We start from the raw sequence: 19,678 nt of genomic DNA, 5'->3' as shown, positions 1-19,678 counted from the left end.
GTCGTCAAAATAAATTATGAAATGCTAATGTCTTTGCAATACATAGTGTCGACTATTGAGTTAAAGTTCCTACCTATTTTGCCATTTTAGAGAAGAGAAAGCTTAAGCGCTTCTGCTTCTATAGTCTCAGTATCAAATGTTCACTAATTTCAGTTTACTTCCTACCTCAGTTTAGTATTTAACACAAATTATAAAGCAATGTCATTTCAGAGATATTACGTCGGTTCCACACTAACGGAATAAAACGTATTTGTCATTTAACATCACTTTTATTAATAATCCTTTTTCTTATGACGTAAATGTTAATGAATGATCACTATCTAGGAGGAAAGAGGGATTTATCCTAATCATGGGGTAATAGCATTTAATGAGCCCGCAATCGTTAATTAAATAAAAAGTCACGTTCAAGAATGATATGCGAACAACTTTCGTTACGTCCGTTTTCACGTATCTGTCAAAACTAGTCCTGTCGCCCACGATTCAAATTAACACTGACGTTAACCCATTTTGTCGGAACATCAAATTGTAACTATTATGTGAAAGTTTATTATAGTCCCCGAATTAATTCCTTTCAGATACGCGATGACCGAACAGCAGAACGGAACACAAACGACTCCTTTTAACAACCAAACAACGCAATGACGTTACAGTACGACAATGTCCGCCCAGTGGACATCTCTTTGACTTTATCTTCTCTACTCTGATTAATTAAATTATTCCTAATTACAATTTATTCAGCTATTTAACGAAAACAAACAAAAATAAAATAAATTTATCCCAATGTAAAAGATCAGTTATAGAGTGTAATGCGGCCTCAAGTTTTGGTTTTGTATACAGGGTGGAAGCACTAGCGAGCGTTCAAAACTTTTCGACCAAATTTGAGAGTGATCTGAAGCAGAAAAGCATGTTTATGCTTTTTGGGGGGGGGGGGAGGATCGTTTATAATCACATGCTTTTCAATGTCGTATCCCGCCGTGCATGCGCAACGAGATGGAGCGAAAAAGGAGGGATGAAAGAGCGTGAACATCCTTTTCTGCTTCTCATCACGTTTTAATTTCGTCAAATGGTTTGTGGAACGGCCTCTGAGAATTCCACTCTGTAAATAAAAGTAAAACTTACGGTCACGCTACACCCCAAAGGGGTGGAATCACTGTCGCTGGGGTCGCAGCCCCACGATGTTCTTAGAAAAGGGTTGACTCGCCCGGGGAATATCAATATTGTGAACATTTGTCAAGAGCATCGTCTTGTTGTTTGGCGCACTGCAAACTCTATTTTGAGCGCGAAATGTGTGAAAATGAACGCCTACATTGGAGGGGTGGTTTCATTGACGCCTTTTATGCCATATCCTGAGATTCTTCCATTTCAATTCTGAGAGACGGTGTGCCTCAAATGTTTTCTTCCGCGACTCATAGGAAATCCGCGTGATTTCTACGCTAGGCGTCGAGTTTCTGACTTCTATCGGAGGCGTCAAACGACGGGGTAAGTTGTGGTAAGGGAGGGGGAGGTGATGACCTTTCCACCATGTAACACACCCACGGCGGCGGTGGGAAGAATCGTGGCGAAATCTGGTGCCAATGTGTCATCATTCATCCACCTGTTACAGTTCACAAGCACTTCTGAGCTCTGGCGTTCTTTTTTTTCCGGTATGTGTCGACCCTCTTGCTGTTTGATGTCCGAGGGTGACCTCGTATGGCGCTAGGCATTAGTACTATTATAGAGGAAGGTTGTAGTCAACTTTGAACCAAATTTTGCGTCTCTGTGTGAGGCAATTACGGAGTGTAACTGTGTTCGAAGTGTAAATACAGGAAATTACAATAAGGCCACACGATTATAATTTTAAGTGTAACATGTTTTACTGTAACAAAGCATAGTAATATTTAATGGTTTATAATGTAGGCATTTGGGAATTATGTATGGAACAACACACCCGTAAACTGCTTCCACAGCTTCGGCGGAGCACACGTCCCGTTCTGGAGAAAATTTCAATGACGGTTTTGCGTCAACACCGCGGTATTTCGTTGATACAGCGTTCATTTATGGTCTTTGATGCTTGGGTAGTCGTGGTCTTTGTGGCGTGAACCTGAGATATCAGGAAAACCCAGCCCTCTATTACTTGTTGAATATATTCCTATCTCCGTCTTCCCCTACTACCCATTTCATTCTATTCAGCTATCTCAGGTACTATGGCAGGTATTCCTTTATATCTTACCACAGGCCCTATAATTCTATTCTTTTTGTCAATGTTTTTCGCAAGTTCCTTTCCTTGGCGATTCTACGACAGACCTCTTCATTTCTTACCTTATCAGTGTACCACATTTTCAATACCGTTCTATACCGCCATATCACAAGCGCATCGATTCTATTCTTTCACGGCTTTCCCGCAGACCATCTTTCACTTCCCTCCAATTCCGTGCTCCAAACATACAAATTTATCCCTCAAATTAAGTCCGATGTTCGATACTGGTAGACTTCTTTTGGTCAGGACTCGCCCCTTTGCCAGCTTGTTACGCTGTTTTTGCTTCGTCCATCATGTGGTCTTTTGCTTCCAAGGCAGCAGAATTCCGTCACTTCACCTACTCCTCGGTCTGGAGTATTTACGTCAACTTTAACACTCTCATTTCTGCTAAACTTCTTTCGTCTTTCTTCGGTTTACTCTCAGTTCGTAGCGTGCGTTCAGAAATTCCATTCAGCAGGAGTGCAATGCTTCTGAGGACAGCAGTGTCGGTAGCGAATTCTGTCGTTGACATCCTTTTCACCCTAAATTTTAATCCAATAACAAATGGTTTTTTCTTTTCTACACTACTTCTTCTACATCTGCATCTACATATATACTCCGCTAGCCACCAAGCGATGTGTGGCGGAGGGCACAATTCGCGCCAAGTCATATTTCCTCCCTTCTGTTCCACTCGCGGGTCGCGCGAGGAAAAAACGACTGTCTGAACTCCTCAGTACGAGCTCTTCGATTTATAGATTCCATAAGAGGGCGAAGGGCTATATCTACGTCTTACACTCTTTTTCATCCGGGAACTTCATTCTTTGTCTTCGAATCTTATTGTTTACTCCTCTTTCTTGTACAGATCTTACTCTATTCATCCTTCCCTAAAGCATACAGAATTTAAAACATCTTGCACCATTTTACATTGTCGAGCGCATTTTCTAGGCCAAGAAACACTATGAACGTGCCTTGTTTTTCCTTAAGTCGGGCTTCTATTATCAAGCTCACCGTCAGAACTGACTCTATGGAGACCGCCTTCTAACAGCGCTCAATTTGTGGTCCGTTCTTCTTTATATTATTCTTGTCAGTAATTTGGATGCATGAGCTGTTAAGTGGATTGAGCGATTGTTCTTGCATTTATGTGCCCATTCTGACTTCGGGATTGTGAGAATGCTATTTTTCCGGAAGGCTGATACTATGTCTCCAGATTCAACGTGAATAATCATTTGGCTACTTCTTCCCCCGGTCACTTTACAAATTCCGAAGGAATGGCATCTATGCCTTAGGTTTTGATGGTACTATAAATCCATAAAGTTTCAGCAGCAATGTCTTTAAATTGTAACTTCCAACCTGTTCTTCACAAAGTGTGTGATCTGTTTTGTTTTATTTTTCTCTTATGGTAAAAGACTGATGTCAGAATCTAAGCAATTGATATTAGATTCTTAAAACAGTAACTTTTGATCTAGATTTGCATTTTTCCAAGAGTATATATATATATACTGTAGTTGGTGTAAATGGTATGCGCACCGTGAAAGGCGAAATACAGCAGTGCATTCTCTTATACTAAAAGATATTCAGCAAAACTCAGGGTCCGTAACACTTTGTTCTTTATTTCATACACTGAAGGGTTTCACGACTAGTTGTCATAGTTGCTGGTGAATCTTCCAGGTTGCTCCGTTGTGGTGCATGAAACTTTTTTCTTCATGGCGTTTCGTCCAGAGTTGCTTTCGATATCTTTAGAGACGCTGTTGTTTCCAGCAAGACTCAGCGGATACAAGAACTCTATGAAGACGTAAAATAATTGTGGGTGAACAATTTCATGGACAACGACCATACAGGACGGAAGATCAGCCAGCAACTATAACGGGCGATGAAAAAGTTTCAGTTTGAGAGCGTTGCTGCAAGCAAGTATGCAACGTAGCGTGACTGCAGTGCGGGTATATAAGCACCAACATGTAGGCAACGGATTAGTGTGTTATTCTTGTCTTTAAGACGCGCATGCTGTAAATACGGAAACGTAAACTATGGGACGTTTTTACCAAATGCGTCCAAACGGGACTAACGAGCTGTTATTCTTTTCTTGGCTACCGAAGGATAAACAGCGTCAGATATCCGTCGGAGAGTGAAAAATTTGTGTGAGGCAGCATGTCTGCCTAAAACCACCGTTTAGGAATTGTGCACCATGTTCCGTGCTGCTGCTTTACGATGACTCACGTCTCCATATCGCGAGCGTCGTAACGTAGAACTTACACCGGTTCAACTGGGACCTCGTCGCACTATAGCCCTGATCTCTCCCCATGCGATTATCACTCCTTCGATCCCTTAAAAAGGGCCGTGAAGGGTCGACGATTCCTGTCAGAGGAGGATGTGCAAAAGGCAGTTACGGACTTCTTCACGCAGCAGGACACGCTGTTTTACTAACACGGCACCTTCGACCTGGTGTGTCGATGGGACGATTGCCTCAATACGATATCTTTGCCTGATTGGCACTGTTGGCCTTCGAACGGAAACTTTTTGATCGTATCTCATATTTTTTTATTTGGAATTTTTTTTCTGTTTTCTACCGCTGTGCCATGTTGTGTGTTAGTACCCTTGGCAGGGACTGTATCCTTGTAGCCTGTTATTCTTTTGGTGACTCATATTTGATCTGTTTTGTTTGACTAGATAGCGTGTGAGTGTCTCTTTCCGAGCTTGGCGATTGGAAATTTTCCCTCGGTCGAAAAGTCAATTCTGTTGTGTAACGAAGGCCGAAGACATGTAAAATACACCTATGATAGCTGTGTTCGATCTTGAAAAGGAGGCTTGCTACAAAAATAAATAAATAAATAAATAAAAATAAAACAAGTAAATTTCACTCATGAATTTGCACATACAATGCTATAATGCCGTGAAGTAACATGACCGTCTGTTGCAATCTGGACGCCACTTATGTGACTCAGTCCTCTTATGAAATTTGTACGTGCTATACTGTGCCAAGCGACGTTAGTAGGAGCGTACCCTAGACGTGGCCGCTACAGCTTACATTTACGTACATGTCTGCATGTTCCCTGAGAGATTGTACAGTGCGTGGCGTCGGGTACTTTGAACCATATACTTGGTGGGCAAAATACACAAAAAAGTTATACAAAGGAGTTATCCTAATGACACGGAAATCGGTAGATGTGATGCACATGTACGATAAACAAATTGATTAAAGTTTCAGAAAAACTGGATGATTTATTCAAGAGAAAGAGCTTCACGAATTGAGCACGTCAATAACGCTTTGGTCCATCTTTGGCTCTTACACGAGTAGTTACCCGACTTGGCATTGAGTGACAGAGCTGTTGAATGTCTTCCTGAGGGATATTGTGCCAAATTCTGTCCGACTTGCGTGTGAGATCTTCAAACTCCTTAGTCGAAGGGCCTTGCCTATAATGCTCCAAACGCCCCAAATTGAGGAGCGACCCGGCGACGTTTGGCAGGGTTTGGCAAGCACTAAGACAAGCAGTAAAAACTCTCGCCGTGCGGGAAGGTGCATTAAATTGCTGAAATATAAGCCAGGAGGCCGGCCGGGATGGCCGAACGGTTCTAGGCGCTGCAGTCTGGAACCGCGCGACCGCTACGGTCGCAGGTTCGAATCCTGCCTCGGGAATGGATGTGTGTGATGTCCTTAGATTAGTTAGGTTTAAGTAGTTCTAAGTTCTAGAGGACTGATGACCTCAGAAGTTAAGTCCCATAGTGCTCAGAGCCATTTGAACCACTTAAGCCAGGAGGGACTGCCATGGAGGCCATAGAAATGGGGCGTAGAATATTGTAGACACATCGCTGTGCTGTGAGTGTGCCACGGATGACAACTAAAGGGGTCCTACTATGAAAAGAAATGGCACCCCGAACCATCACTCCTAGTTTCGAGCCTTATGGTAGGTGGCAGTCGTGTTGGTGTCCCACTGCTGTCTGGGAGGTCTCTACACACGTCTTTGCTGATCCTCGAGGCTCAGATCAAAAAGGGACTCATCACTGTCGCCAATTCACTCGAGTCATTGAGACTGCTGGCCGAAGACGTCTGGAGACGCCCTAGAAAGCGTTGCATTACGAACCTTTATATCACCCTCCATACCGTCCAAGAACCAGGACTGATGTTCTGGGGTGCCATTTCTTTTCATAGGGTGTAGTGTAACGACGTAAGTTTTGTATAAATTATTTTCTTTGGACATATGACCATGTGCAGACTTCGTCACCTACGTCAGTTACAACGCACTTCAAAATTATTTAAACTCTTTTTAAATTGTCTCTGAATGGTTCGTGAACGAAACTGTAAAACATCATTTGAGTCGTATGCGCAGAATTACGTCACTCAGGCCAATTGGTTTGCACAAACTTCTTCAATTTAGATGTCGTTTGTTTCTTCTCAGAAATTATATTAACGCAAGTTATCTGATTTAATAAATATTAGAACCACATTGCACAAACTTTCAAGACTCAAACTCGCGATGAACGTTGTCAAAATTAATGATCTTGTCAAATATATTATTAATTGATTCACATAATGCTTCATAAATAAATTCTCGGAACACGTATTTAAACTTTAGTAGCATCCACTAGTTTATTATCTTCCTACATATAGACGTGAACCTGAGCCTTGACAAGACAGAACTGAACATTTACAACGTGATTAAACTTTCTATGACGTCATTGTTGTAGAAACATTACAAATTCTTAATTTTAAATTTTTAGAAGCACGACGCAACAACTCGGTTTCAGGATCTTCTGTTGCTCTTTGACTGTCGACCCGCGACGTAAAGTGGCCAGCAATTTTCTCTCTGGTCCCGGCAGCGAAGATGCTGTTTCCGTTCGTTGCGCCGCCCTCTCCGTACATGAAACATAAAATTTAAATACAAAACTTTAGTCAATTCACAACCATTACAAATATTACAAAAAATACATCAACAAAAAACTAAACTTATATTCACCTGCAAACTGGGCTGACACTGGTGGATGGGTGACGCTTCAATTTCACGTCCCACTACAAGGGGGACCCCTTTGGTTCTCATTCGTGGCACCCTTAAACCATAGCGGTACGTTGACGATATTCTATGCCCCGGTTTGTAGCCCTTCCTGGCATGCCATTCTGGGATTACATTTCAGCAAGATAATGCCCACCCGCACGGAGCCAGAGTTCCTACTCCTTGTCTTGGTGCTTGCCAAACCCTACCTTGGCAAGCTAGATCGCAGGATCGCTCCCCAATTGGGAATGTTTTAAAGTATTATGGGCAGGGCGCTCAAACTAACTTGAAATTTTGACGATCTTATGAGCCAATGGGACAGTATTTGGCACGATATCCTTCAGGAGGACATCCAACAACTCCGTCAATCAATGCCAGCAGCGCGGGATTAGCCGAGCGGTCTAAGGCGCTACAGTCATGGACTGTGCAGCTGGTCCCGGAAGAGGCTCGAGTCCTCCCTCGAGCATGGGTGTGTGTGTTTGTCCTTTGTATAATTTAGGTTAAGTAGTGTGTAAGCTTCGGGACTGATGACCTTAGCAGTTAAGTCCCATAAGATTTCACACACATTGGAACATTTTTTCAATCAATGCCAAGCCGAAAACTGCCCGTATAAGGGGCAAAGGTGAACCAACACATAAATCATACAACTTCTCTGAAATTATAATCGTTTTTTTTTTTTTGAACCACGTACATGTACTTCTGTCCCATTCGGATAATTCCTTCCTTCGCGGTGATTCGTTCTAGCTTTTTTTTTATTATTTTAAGTGTAAAACTGTCCCGTAAAAGTTCATAATAAGACATGCGGGACTGACCCTTGTTATTGAACGTGACGTAAGTTGCTGGAAATGGCCACCGTCGCATCTATGCAATGCTGTGCTCGATTTATGAAACTGTTAAGAGACGCACGGCAGCTCTGCCAGAGTAACAGGAGCAATAGAGTCTACAGCGGTCATGCGAGACACAGCTGGCTCTCTTTGTGCGACATATACAACAGGCTCTAGATACCGGCTCCCAGGTGGATGCCGTATTTCTCGACTTTCGAAAGGCGTTCCACTCAGTTCCGCACTGTCGCTTGCTGCAAAAAGTGCGCGCTTACGGTCTATCCGATGACATATGGGGTTGGATAGAAAGTTTTCTAACAGATAGAGAGCAGTTTGTCGTCCTGAATGGGGTGACTTGACTTCAACAGAAATAAGCGTAACTTCAGGTGTGCCCCAGGGTAGCGTAATAGGTCCGCTGCTTCTTACGATTTACATAAACGATCTGGTTGATGGTATTGATTGCGGCATTAGACTGTTTACCGATGATGCTGCAGTCTACAAGAAAGTATTATCACACGTAAGTTGTGAACAAATCAATGAGGATTTGCAGAAAATAAATGCGTGCTGTAATGCCTGGGAGTTATCTCTTAATATTAGTAAGTGTAACCTAATACGTATAACAAGACGAAAATCCCAATTAATGTAAGAGTACAAAATAAATGCCCAGTCTCTGGAAGTCGTAACATCCGTCAAGTATCTGGGCGTGACTATTCGAAATGACCTCAAATGGATCAAAATACACAAGTAATGGTAAGGCAAACTCTAGATTAGGGTTTATTTGTAGAATCCTGAAGCGATGCAGTCCTTCAACAAAGGAAATTGCTTACAATACGTTAGTACGTCCAGAGTATTGTTCGTCTATATGGGACCCTTACCAGTTGGGTCTGATTCAAGAGTCTGAGAAGATCCAAAGAAGAGCGGCAAGATTTGTGACTGGTACATTTAGCCATCGCAAGAGCGTCACAAATCTCATACGAAGTCTGAAGTGGAACACACTTGCAGATAGACGACGCGCTAAACGGAAGGGACTGCTCACTAAATTCCGAAATCCGATCTTCGCCGAGGATCTAGAGCATATGTTATTACCACCAACGTTCAAATCGCGCTATGATCACCATCCAAAGATAAGGGAAATTGAGCTCTAACTGAGGCGTTCAGACAGTCGTTTTTCCCTCGCGCGACCAGGGAGTGGAACAGAGGGGGGAATATGACTTTGGCGCGAGTTGTGCCGTCCGCCACACACCGCTTGGTGGCTAGCAGAGTATATATGTAGGTGCAGATGTAGAATGTTCTGCTGTAGCTCTTCCAGTGTGTGAAGATTGCCTGAGTACACCTGACCCTACAATTTGCCTCACAGGCAAAAATCACAGGAAGAGAGATCAGATGTTCGAGGTGGCCAGATGACTGAACTGCGTCTGGTGGTTGTACACTGCTCACCGAACACCTCATGCACTCGTCACAAAGCTGTCAAGGCGGTGTGTGGTATTATCCGTCTCTTTGAAAACATCCATACAGTCCTTGACTTTCTATGAGCTGATACACATATGGATTAAACAGTTTCTGTCCATACCGTTTCACATTAGCAGTTTTTGAAAGAGCCGTGTTACGATGCGGGCATGAGACATTGCGCACTAAACGATAATCTCGAGATAGCGGCTTATCAGAGTACTGATCGGGGTTCTCTGATGCATAATGTCTCATGTTCTGTAGATTCATTTATCAGGCGCTATATGAAGAAATGGAAAATTGAGGATCCCGAAGTCCTGACATGTGACATGTGACCTGTAACAGCAACCGGCTGGCATTTTCTGCGCTGGGCAGTTCTCTTGTTCGTTAAGGGGGGACGGACGTTGAAAAACACACACTATTTCAAAAATACACGAAATACACATTTTTGGAGATGTGGCAATGAAATTTTGTACCGCGCTTTACATGAAAGTAACACATTTACATATAAAATCCTTTGATTATATATATTCAATTTTTTTAATCAAATTTGAAGTTTTATTTTTAAAAAATAACGTATGTTCCTTTTTCTCAGAAAGTAGTCAAGAGATTTCTACAAAAGTTTCTCTGTTTCATGTCTTTATATGTTGTAAGCTTCTCTCATGACGTTTTTGGAATAGGTCAAATAGGACAATTTCATAATTTTTAATTATAGTTCCAGAAGTACAATTTTAAATTCATGCAAAATTCCAAGCACTTTGCCCTGCATCTCAGCTTGCAATCAGAATTTCAAAATTTTCTCTTGAGACAACGTTTATTAGGTTTACAGAAATATGTACATAATTTCATAATTCTAGCATTCATAGAATCTGAGGAAAAGGTACATAAACTATAAAAAAAAACTTTTCAGGAAACGCAATTTAAAGTTCAATCCAACTTTTTTCCTTATGTCACTTCTTCAGAAGGCACCACATCTTTCCCTTCGAGGCTTCTCTTCTGGTTTCTTGTGGTCTGTCTTCTTTCCTTTACCAGGTCTTCAACCGACTTTTCAGTTGCAGAGACGCGCTGTAAATCTATTTTTCTCAGGATGTCTTGAGTAAAATTTCCTATCTTGAAGCCCATTCTTTCTAATACCTTCATCCTTCCGACATTCCTATCATTAAATACAATAACTGCATCATAAGTTGCAATCCTGACAGCTGTAGCAGATGCAAATGTGTTTTTAGCTCATCATTTCCATATGAGTGAATTTAGAGACTAATTTGGATTTTGGGTTTTGCCATGAACACACTTTTTGAGAAGTACAGGATCGGCCAGAAACCTGTAAGTGGCCTTGACAAGATCCAGGATACAATTTGGAAGCCTCTCCTTGTGAATGTAGGGGTTGTTACTCCTATGAGCTTGGTGTGGCAGGAAGGCCGCGTCACACTTTTAATTATGTTACTTAAAATCCGTCTTGATTGCAAATTTTTTTTATTATTCATATGACCGGTTTCGGTTCATTCAGAACCATCTTCAGATCTGATATTTAAGTTACAGGAGTAACCCGTCCAATTCAGCAACTTTCACATGCTACGTCACATATGACTGTAACTTAAATATCAGATCTGAAGATGGTTCTGAATGAACCGAAACCGGTCATATGAATAATAAAAAAAATTTGCAATCAAGACGGATTTTAAGTAACATTATAAAATCACTGATTGCGGTTGTCCCATAAGACATTATGTCTGTTTTTGCAAACACTTTTAATTAATTTTCAGGCTCTTCGGATTTCAACACTGAAACTTTAAGAACTTATTGTCCATGAGGTGTACTAATAAATAAAAAAGATATCGAAAATTGACATTTTTGGTCAATTTCATCAACGTCCCCCCTTAAGGAGGCCCACTTCCGTGCCAGTCTTATAAATATTCTTCGGGCCAGTTCTATTTCCCCCACTCTGTAAAGTCTGCACGCTCTCGTGGCCGTTGCCATTGACCATAAAAACTTCTGAGTCTTTAGACTAAGTTGGATTCCTCTTTAAACATGTTCATTTATCGACGTTTCGATCCCTCTTTTTGTTCAGAAGTTTACTGGTGTACCTGGATATCTGAACTGGCGGAGGGACCGAAATGTCTATCACTGAAGGAATTGGAAGAGGAATGTGACTCGGCATAACGACTAAGAAGTTTTTATCAACTCATTGTACCACTAAATGCGATTGTATTCCAGTGATGAACTCTTCTTGGGTGGTCAGCCGAGTGTTGGCGTCGTCTTGTCGCAACGTTTCGATTAGTTTCGTACCCATCATCCTCAAGCTTGAGTATGATGGGTACGGAACTCATCGAAACGTTGCGACAAGACGACGCCGCCACTCGGCTGATCACCCGAGAAGATTTGGGTTGGGTTGATTTAGGGAGGACACCAAACTGCGAGGTCATCGGTCTCACAGGATTAGGGAAGGAAGTCGGCCGCGTCCTTTGAAAAGAACCATCCCGGCATTTGCCTGAAGCGATTTAGGGAAATCACGGAAAACCTAATTCAGGATGGTTGTACGCGGGATTGAACCGTCGTCCTCCCGAATGCGAGTCCAGTGTACTAACCACTGCGCCACCTCGCTCGGTTCACCCGAGAAGAGTTCATCACATTGTACCACTGCTGTTCACCCCCTTTCCCGTTCTGTTGGCAGAAAGAGCGAAGGAAAAATGCCTTTATGCCTCTGTAAGGGACCCTAATCTCTCTTATTTTGTCCTTACGGTCGTTGCGCAAGATGAGCGTTGGGGGCAATAGAATCGTTCTTCTGTCACAAATACTGGTTCTCTAAACAATCTCAACAGTATGCCGCGAAAGGATCTTCTTATTCGCTCTATAGATTACCTGCAACTACCTTATATCCTTATTCCATTCGAGGACGTTGGTAATGTTATGCCGAAAGACTCGTGGATATGACAACAATTCAGTGGACCATTCAGTGTAAAATCTCCAAAACGCACAGATATGGACCATGCTTTCTAGGTCAGAACAAACTTATTATCGGTGCTTTATTTTCCGTTTCAAATGTGCCTTAACAGCAGCCAGTCATTGTTCTGGAGATTACCGAATTAATCTTCTACTCCGCAACGAGTGTCGGCCAGGTTCCGAGTTCGCGCGCAGTGGTAATCTACCAGGAAGTCCCATTGTTCTACTGCATTTTGGCTGCTCACAGCGTGTGCTAGTCGTGAAGCCCAGCGTGATCGGCAGAACAATTACATTGTCACCGTGCTTGGTAATTTGATTTCTCAGCAAAATATGATGGTACTGCTTCTATACAGCGACGTAGTTTTAGAGAACGCTGAAGAGACCGTCTGCTGTATTCTAGCTATCTGCTCTTGTTCAAGTTTTTCCACGTATAGCTTATAATTAGGGATCTGTCTGTGTCTTCTTTGACTGCGGCTTAACGACTTCCCTTCAAATGCGCCTTGCGACTATCAAGAAACACTGAAAATTTTTCTCATTAGCGACCTGTCCTCATTGTCTTTTTCCTGTTACGACTAGACTTCCTTTAATCAGTACTGTGGGACCGACGGGCACCACGCCCATAACGAGCCCGTGTATTAAAGCTTGAAGAGTGTAAAGAAGTCTGCAGTCTGAGTTTTTTGTGAGAAGCTACTTAATACCGAGACAGCGTAAGACACTTAGTGCATCGGGGAGACATAATTGTGCAAAAGAAGCGGGACGAATGAGTACTGAATAAAAAGAAAAGTGAAATAGCTTTTTTTCAGCTAGATTCAACACGATTAGAGTTTCTGTTTAGTTGATACACACTATGGAACGGTAGCCTACATTGGGGTAACGTGAATTAAACAGTGAAATAAGCACAATGTTGGAGAAATGTGTAACCGCTCTTCAGGATTGCAGCGTGTATGTCACAGGTTAGCTTTTTTTTTTAAGTGTGTTTACAGAAATAATTGCAGAAGACAGATACTCATAGACAATAAATGTTTTGTAAAGATCTTCGTAGCGGGCAGAACAGTGAAATGTAAGTGGAGATCAAAAAGTTGTGACGCCTCGTGTAAGGAGGAAAAATGCCACGTTTCCGACTTTGATAAAGGTCGGATTGAAGCATATCGCGATTGCGGTTTATCGTATCGCGACATTGCTGCTCGCGTTGGTCGAGATCCAATAACCGTGTTTGGCGACATCGCGGTGAACGCACATTGGAAGCGTATATTCATCATCGCCATACTGGCGTATCACCCGGCATGATGGTACGGGGTGCCGTTGGTTACACGTATCGGTCACCTCTTGTTCACATTGACGGCACTTTCAACAGTGGATGTTACATTTCAGGTGTGTTACGACCCGTGGCTCTACCCTTCATTCGATCCCTGTGAAACCCTACATTTCAGCAGGATAATGCACGACCGCATGTTGTAGGTCCTGTACGGGCCTTTCTGGATACAGAAAATGTTCGATTGCTGCCCTGGGCAGCACATTGTCCAGATCTCTCACCAATTGAAAACGTCTCGTCAATGATGGCCGAGCAACTGGCTCGTCACAATACGCCAGTCACTACTGTTGTTGAGCTCTTTTTGACTCAATGTCCAGACGTATCAAGGCCGTTATTACGGCCAGAGGTGGTACTGATTTCTCAGGATCTATGCACCCAAACTGCGTGAAAATGTAATCACATGTCACTTATATATAATATATTTGTCCAATGAATACCCGTTTATCATCTCCATTTCTTCTTGGTGTAGCAATTTTAATGGCCAGTAGTGTACACAGAGGATGACTTAGAGATTTATGTGATGCATAAAGGAAATATTGCTCTGCTCTAATAGCTCTTCAGCAATTTTTGTAAACAGTAATTTTTGTTGTTATACAGGGTGTTCAAAGAGTGATGCAACCTTATGAAACAATGTTTCTTTTTTGTTGCAGGTATGATGCTTTGATTAATTGAGGAAGAAATGGATTACACGTTGCAGCAGCGAGTAGCCTATTAATTGACAACAAGTACGTAGTAGACTCGGAATTCCTTCACTGAAAATTATGGTAAGGAAGGAAAAAAACAAATCCGCAATCAAGTGGCTGCACCTAAACTCCAGAAGCCAGGAAATGTGTCAGGTGCCGCCAGAACTGGCGGACGTAAAGTGCTGAGGCCAGACAAGTTGATCGACGCGCAAGCCGCACATATTGTGAGCCTCATGAAGTTTGTGCAATTCCTATCTAGCCGGTCTTGTCTCTCCATGGCATTGGACAAGTGTTTAGACATGCATTTGTACAAAAATCGTAATTTTACTGGATTGTTACCTGAAGACAATTAAAAAATTGTAGCTTTGTGTCTGTTCATGCCACCTGCAGAGCCAGATGGGGACGATTTCTGGTGTTGTCTCAAAAGTCAAGTTTTCTTATGGACGGATACGTGAATGCCGAGAATTTGCACATTTGGGCTGCAAAAGGTCTGCATCAACTGCTGAAGTCCCATCTGTGCACTCAAAAAGTGGGAGTTGGCTTTGTTATGTCATATAGGCGAATGTTCATCTCATAAAGTTGGCGCAACTATTTGTAAACACTGGTAACTCAGGATCAGCTACAGTGCCCACAATTTCAGCAACATAATGGTACAATTGATACAGCCAACAACATATTGGATCAGTTTTCTCACGCACAGGTAATTTTGAAGAGGATCTGGTTTTTTGGTGGTGGTGGTGGTGGGTAGTGTTTAACGTCCCGTCGACAACGAGGTCATTAGAGACGGAGCGCAAGCTCGGGTTAGGGAAGGATTGGGAAGGAAATCGGCCGTGCCCTTTCAAAGGAACCATCCCGGCATTTGCCTGAAACGATTTAGGGAAATCACGGAAAACCTAAATCAGGATGGCCGGAGACGGGATTGAACCGTCGTCCTCCCGAATGCGAGTCCAGTGTGCTAACCACTGCGCCACCTCGCTCGGTGGTTTTTTGGTCTCTTGATTTATCCCCTCCCGACGTTTTCGTGTTTCGGTACCTTAAAGATGCTGCATACAAAAATCACTCTCACACTATTCGCCAGTTGCAAAAAGAAAATGAGCAGGGTGTTGCTGCAATCTTTAACAAATGTTACAAAGCGTGTTTAGGAAGATGCAAAATCATATTAAATGATGTGAATCATGTAAGGGGGTGGAGGGCGGGGGATACTTTCAAAGTCCTACGCAATATTTTCCCAAAGGACTGCTTTACGTTTTGATTACAATGCACATAACTGTGTTTGCAGATCATTGACGGTTACAATGTGTGTGTTTATGCAGTGTCTGTATTTTCACAATGCAATGAATATATAGAGCTCATGCAAAATAACTTGGCCCATACTCGGAAACATGTTCTCTTCCTGAACGATTTCATTGCTTTGTTCTGTATGGGTGGCTGCCACAGCTAACCATCACGTGTCGATCTGGGTACTTCCGGGCGTTGTTGTCGCCTTCTCTTTACTAACGTACTGTAGCACCCTGCAGGGAAAGTGAACATGTGGTTATATGCAATACCATTAAATTTATGTTGTAAGTGGCACCTGAGAAATCAAAAAACGGTGACGAGTGTGCTTGAGAGGATTGCAAGAACTGCTAGCTATTCAAGTCACACAACAAAAAGAATTAGGGGAAAAACATAGCCACGCGTATTTCTCAAAGGTTCGCTATGTCAGGAAAGATGCAGAAGAAGGAGAATTTTTTAAATATATAAACACAAGTAGGCGGTTCAGATGGCTCTAAGCACCATGGGAATTAACATCTGAAGTCATCAGTCCCCTAGACTTAGACCTACTTAAACCTAACTAACCTAAGGACATCACATACATCCATGCCCGAGGCACGATTCGATTCTGCGACCGCAGCAGCAGCGCGCTTCCGGACTGAAGAGCCTAGAACCGTTCGGCCACAGCGGCCGGCCCAAGTAGGCGGCATTTCAGTGTCCTTCACAGTTAATACTGAAAATTTAACGCTGTTCATAGTCCTTACACACTCTACCAGGTTTGGTTGTAGGAGGTGTGACAGAACAATGCTGACAAGCTTCTGAGTATTGAAGAGAGTGTTTTGATGAACGTCTTCAGGATAGGGGGATCTCAATCCGCGAACGTCATCCAACGACGCTACAGAGTGTCGAAATCACAGGTACCAGCGCCTGTACGTTGACGGACCGCAGGTGGAACGTATCGCTATATGCCCGACGGCATTCTGAACGTCACATGAACGCTGTAGAGGCCACTAATAGTAGTGGCATCATAGGGGAAAGATGGACATACACAGTAGAAACAAGCGCTTATTCGTGTTTTGTCTCGTGGTGTTGTGCCGTGTCATGAAGAATCTCACTTGGTACGAGCAGCGCGATATGCATTTCGTTTATCATGAGGCGAGTGGAAATAGGCACGCAGTTTCACGCGTCTATGGACAAATATATCCAAATAGCCGTGAGCCACACCATTATAAGTTTCCGTTTGTTCAACAGCAACTGAGTGAAACAGGTGGCTGCAGAGACCGTCAAATGTTCAAATGTGTGTGAAATCCTATGGGACTTAACTGCTAAGGTCATCAGTCCCTAAGCTTACACACTACTTAACCTAAGTTATCCTAAGGACAAACACACACACCCGTGCCCCAAGGAGGACTCGAAACTCCGCCGGGACCAGCCGCACAGTCCATGACTGCAGCGCCTGAGACCGCTCGGCTAATCCTGCGCGGCGTAGAGGCCGTCAAAACGGCGTAGTTTGCTCGTGAAGCGTTGTACGCTGCGATTTGGAGAGGCCGTGTTGGAGAGGCTGGATGCAGACCCATCCACAAGCACTAGCGCTGTGACGTACGTATCGCAGAGCAACCACACAGTTGTTTGGAGGGTGATGCATGAGGAGGGAAGCACAGGTGCCGATGGTCCATGATTTTGCTCCACATGAGTGGTTTTTGCAACGTTGCACCACGCTACTGTATTACGCTGTGTATGTGTTGTTCACGTGCGAGGCTTCCTTCAACCTATGTTCAACGCTCATAATTATCATGTTTCGGCTGGGGAGAAACACCACACGTCATCAAAAAAAAGTTTACCATGAATTTATGAGCTGGCATGGTACATGGTACACGATTACATGGTGGGCACCTAAATGCTTCCTCATCGACTCACTATACAACGTTGGTTCTAGAAGTGTTGCTGGAATTACTGGAGGAGGTGCCACTTGCAGTCTATCGACGTCTGTGGTTGCAGCATGCTGCGGCACCCACGCGCTACACTCTAGCTCAGTGGTCCTCAAACTTTTTCTTTCAAGAGCTAGTACAGACATTGTGGTGCGTCACTTCGTGCCGATCTTATTATTAACTGGTAGCCTACGTAAATTAGTATGTTGTGGGCTCCCAGTAGATGAGCTATTGCAAGTGCGCGAAAAGCTGGCCGTCGGCGCCCAAGTACTGATCGTTAGAATTCGGTACTATGCGGAACACTTCGTGTCTGCATTCTTCTGTTTCAGCTTCCTGTCACTCTGTCGACCCAAAGTCTTGTAATGGCCTGATGAAATTTTGTTGTGTTGTCTTTCTGAGAGGATGATTAATTGATTAACAACAGTGTAAGGTGGCTAAAATTTCGCACCGTACAAGAACTCATCTACATACTTTGCCGTGATCTGCGAACAGAATTAGGTATCATGTGATAGGTTGTACATCGTATATATGAATATATAAAGGAGACTGACATTGTCACGTACGTCTTGTAAGCCGGCCGGTGTGGCCGAGCGGTTCTAGGCGCTACAGTCTGGAACCGCGTGACCGCTACGGTCGCAGGTTCGAATCCTGCCTCGGGCATGGATGTGTATGATGTCCTTAGGTTAGTTAGGTTTAAGTAGTTCTAAGTTCTAGGGGACTGATGGCCTCAGAAGTTAAGTCCCATAGTGCTTAGAGCCATTTGAACAATTTGAAACATGGACTCTGGGGAATCCGGAGCAGAAGAAAATCGAAGCATGTTGAAAATTAAGTGGACTGATAAGGTGAGGAATGAGGAGGTTCTGCGCAGAATTGGGGAGGAAAGGAACACATGGGAAACACTGAGAAAAAGAAAGAACAGAATGGCTGGACATGTGTAAAGTATCAGGAATAACTTTCGTGGTACTAGTGGAAGCTGTAGAGTGTAGAGGGTAAAAACTATAGGGGTAGACAGAGATTGGAATACATCCAGCAAATAACTGAGGACGTAGGTCGCAAGAGCTACTCTGAGATGAAGAGGTTGGCACTAATATGAATTTGTGATGGGCAGCATCAAACCAGTCAGAAAAAAGTTACCGTCTATAGTTTAATCTTATTTGAATCTCGTTGGTCTTCTGTATGGTATACTACAAACTAAAAATGCTATTTGAGGGTTGTAATTCATACACCGGGAAGCGAGTACTCTCTTGCTCGCTGTAACTATGAGCTCGACGTAGGTGATATATTGTCACCGGCTGCCCACTCTGCGCAAGTGACCCACACGCGTCCGGAACACCTGCACACCGCGCTTAACATGAAGTGCAGCCCCATAAATCATGCGCCGCGGCTGCGTCCCCCGGGGCACTTTGCTCGCACCTGCCGCGCTACCTGCTGCATCCCCTTTAAACGTTGGCCGAGGCGGCCGCGAGAGGCCGATTTCCATAACCGCTGTCGCAGCCAATGCATCGGTGAGCAGCGGCATTGTGTGTATCCCGCGAAGCTCTTTTCATAGCGAGCAGCCTTCAGCACCGCACAGCTTGCAGAAGCGAAAAGAGGCTCACGCGTCACCGACCGCCTGTGGTGTCGGAGTGGTCTGTAAAGCACCACACGGGAGGGAAAATTTCCAGCGGACTCCAGAAACGTAGCAACGACTTTTCTTCAATGTTTTGGTCATGGAAATCGTAGCAATAATTTGTAGGTTTCGGTGCTACTCATAAAGTATGCGAGCAACCAACCTTAACTTCACAGGAAATATCTAGGTTCTAGTCATGGTCCAGGAAACTAAAATAACAGTGTTGCACATATGCAGCCAACGAGTCTCTAATAAGTACGTGAAAACGTTGTTAGGGTAAAAACGAAACCCTAATGGGATCACATTGTTGTCTGGCCGTCTATCTGTCTTCCTGTCCGACAGTTAAGACCCCTTTTTCTCAGGAACGGGTGGACGTAGGAAGTTGAAATTTATGGTTCAAATGGCTCTGAGCACTATGGGACTTAACTTCTGAGGTCATCAGTCCCCTAGAACTTAGAACTACTTAAACCTAACTAACCTAAGGACAT

The sequence above is a fragment of the Schistocerca piceifrons genome, chromosome 5 (assembly GCF_021461385.2).
Source record: "Schistocerca piceifrons isolate TAMUIC-IGC-003096 chromosome 5, iqSchPice1.1, whole genome shotgun sequence".
NCBI classification, from domain to species: Eukaryota; Metazoa; Arthropoda; class Insecta; order Orthoptera; family Acrididae; genus Schistocerca; species Schistocerca piceifrons.
This window is presented reverse-complemented; position numbering follows the sequence as displayed.